Source organism: Cervus canadensis, chromosome 4, assembly GCF_019320065.1.
Source record: "Cervus canadensis isolate Bull #8, Minnesota chromosome 4, ASM1932006v1, whole genome shotgun sequence".
In the NCBI taxonomy this organism is placed as follows: domain Eukaryota; kingdom Metazoa; phylum Chordata; class Mammalia; order Artiodactyla; family Cervidae; genus Cervus; species Cervus canadensis.
The window spans coordinates 8,199,683-8,202,947 of NC_057389.1; the positions used below are offsets into that span (position 1 = coordinate 8,199,683).

The following is a 3,265-nucleotide window of genomic DNA, read 5'->3' on the forward strand; positions in this document are numbered from 1 at the left end:
ATTCTGATGCTGAGTCACAGATCTGACCCAATGGAGTGTAAAGACTAAGGACTACACAAGACTATGAGATGAATAGTGGGGGAAACTGTTCATACATCTATTTCTATCCATATTTATATAACCATACTTTAAAATTTTCATTTTAATGTATGCTTTCCAATTCACAAAGTTATATTAATGTCATGTATTATGTTAAATTCATTTATAAATTCATAAGTGTTCAGATATTTGGGACTAGATTTCCTATATAATACTGTTAATGTTATGTAACCAAATTTACCACTGATTTTTCTTACTATGCAGCTTCTAGTTTACAAAACCCCCACAGATAGCCTATTTCATAGGCATTTAAAAAATTTAAAATAGCTGCTTTAAACTTTTCTAATAATGGATGGTACCATATTCTTTGAAAATAATCACCAGAAACTTTAATCCCTCCGAAACTGCAGATGATAACCTGGCTTATTTTACAAGGTACAGATATAAAAAATGTTTTAATGCATTTTTTAAATGTATGCATTTATCTTAATGGCAGCTGGAAAAACAGAGCGAGCACATAAACTCAATGGAAAATCACATGCTGCCATCCCCAAGGATAAGGCCATCTTGGACACGGGGCAGCCTGACCTCATAAGCTATAAGCCCCACTTTCTTTCCTTCATGGACCACGTGGAGCCACCCAGAAGCCAAGAGAACTCAAGTGAGCCAATAGCTCACTGTTACTCACACCTACAGCCCCTGCTGTCTCCATCATCCTGGAGGTGTGGGCGAAGAGCTAGACCCCAGAACCATCTTTCATATTTTAGCTCCAAGAACCAGCTTGTACCATTTCCATCATCCCAAGACCATGTACCCAGATTCCAACATTTACAAGAAGTCACTCATCTACACACAGAGAGAGTTCATGGGAGGCAGCCCTCAGAGCAAGCCTTTCATTGAGGAACTTATCACCAAGTCATCCAAGTTCCCTGCATCTCAGGCCCCGGACTCCAATCAGATGGCCAAGATCGAAACTGCCTTCCAGTCTGCCCCCCATGACTCTTCATTGTGGCGACAGAATAGAGAAAGCAGACAACATCTCACAGGGAGGCAGAAGAAGAGAAGGAAGAAGAGGAAGGTGACTCTAGAGAAGAAATGAAGGCTCTCAAAGAAGCATCAAAGAGAGAAACTCAGTAAGCTGATGCCCAACTTGGGAAAGACGTCTTAAAAAAGAAGAGATGGAGAAATCACTGCCTTCCCAGAGGGTACCAGTCCATACTGGACCAGACACCCTTTCAATACATCCTTGTACCATGGAAGGTCTAACTGTTCTCTCTGCTTATGGCAGGACCACCTTGAGCTGACAATTCTCAGACTTTAGCTTATAAAGCATGAGAATGGAAGCCTAGACCTCCAGGTCTATCCCTGTGAAATACTGCTGGTGACCAGTTAAGGGCAAACCAAGCTGCCTCCAGGTTTGACAGGTGCTTGTCAGCAGAGGACTTCTCAAGGCTGTCGTCCATGCCTTCTGCAGCCCTGGGGTTGTGGGACATGGGCTTTCTTCCCCATAACGAGGGAGCAGTCCTCCTCCTCTCATCCCTGGCACTCACTGCACAGGGCAAACCCAGTCTGGACTCAAGCGCACACAGCGTTTATGTTTGTGGCCTCTCCCTGTCTCCACCCCCAAGTGAAGGTTCCCAAAAGAAATCAAGGATAAATAAATATGGCACTTTGAGGTCAGATCTATTGGCTATCTTGACCAATGGAAGCCTAGAACCTTTAGCCCTGTAAGGAGGAGGGTGATAATGAGAAGCAGTCAGGTAGGCAAAGAAAGTTCCAGAACCCTGTGTGCCTCAAGCACCCCTCCTCATCTCACCTTTGACAGCTCCCCCATCACCTGGACCTCTAGCTTCTCAGACTCTATAGCAAGAAAAAACTCCAGCTCAAGGAGACCTCAAAAAGGGAGGCTGCCCTGCCTATCTATCTAGTTTGCCTTGTTCTCTACTTGCAATGTGAGAGCTGGACCATAAAGAAAGCTGAATGCCAAAGAATTGATGCTTTTGAACTGTGGTGTTGGAGAAGACTCTTGAGGGTCCCTTGGACTGCAAGGAGATCCAACCAGTCCATCCTGAAGGAGATCAGTCCTGGGTGTTCATTGGAAGGACTGATGCTGAAGTTGAAACTCCAATACTCCAGCCACCTGATGCAAAGAGCTAACTCATTTGAAAAGACCCTGATGCTGGGAAACATTGAGGGCAGGAGGAGAAGGGGATGACAGAGGATGAGATGATTGGATGGCATCACCGACTCGATGGACATGAGTCTGAGTGATCTCTGGGAGTTGGTGATGGACAGGGAGGCCTGGCGTGCTACAGTGCATGGGGTAACAGATAATTGGACACGACTGAGCGACTGAACTGAAGTACTTGCACCTCCCAAGCTTCAGAGACTCTTTCTCCGAACTTGTGTCTTCCCCTAACACCTTGGCTTAGAGTGGAGATGTCACCTAAACAAAGCCCTTGCTCACCATTAGTCTCCAGGAGATGTCAGCTAGAATCCTACCTTCCAGTTCCAGCCCAAATCAAGGGCAGAACCCAAGCCTTCAGACCTCTGTGGATGGTATCGAGAGGCCTGGCGACAGGAGCATTTCTGAGCCCTGCTCATTCCAGGTCCTACTCATACTCAGACCTAAGGCACGTCATTTATTGGGACTCTACCCCCTCACACTGAATCTCACCTAGATACAGAACCTAGAGAGTTCTCTGCCTTACCTTAATCACACTCCCAGCTTTTCTGCTTTATTAATATGTATTTGTATATAATTATATGTCAATATGGATCTATAGATAGAGATAAAAATAGAGATCTCTGAGTCTGTATTTTACTGTCCAAAGCCTGGGCATGATGCATATGATAATGATGGGGAGGGGGCACTCTGCTTGGAATTACTGGTTCAATTTTGTCTCCTTAAAAAATATATAGATAGATAGATAAACAAAAATGTTGGAAACAAATGTTTACTGTATTGTACCATTATACACATACACACATACATTCTGTTTCTCTGCAGTGCTCCAACTAAAACACATGTAAGAGGACTGAGGACAACATCTCCATCATAACATGAGTACCAAGATATCAGTTCATGCTTCGTATGTTATCCAGTGATGGAAATTAAACTTAAAAAAAAAGTTATCCCCCAGCACAACATGGTGCCTTTGATAATATCTGTGCATTTTTTTTATAAAATGCTTACCTGAAAAAAAATGATATTATTATTGAGGTA

General features: G+C 43.6%; 1 pseudogene; it reads left to right on the forward strand.

The window, feature by feature from the left end:
- Positions 1 to 528: 528 nt before the first annotated feature.
- Positions 529 to 1,343, forward strand: LOC122439426 (annotated as a pseudogene).
- The last annotated feature ends 1,922 nt before the right edge of the window (positions 1,344 to 3,265 follow it).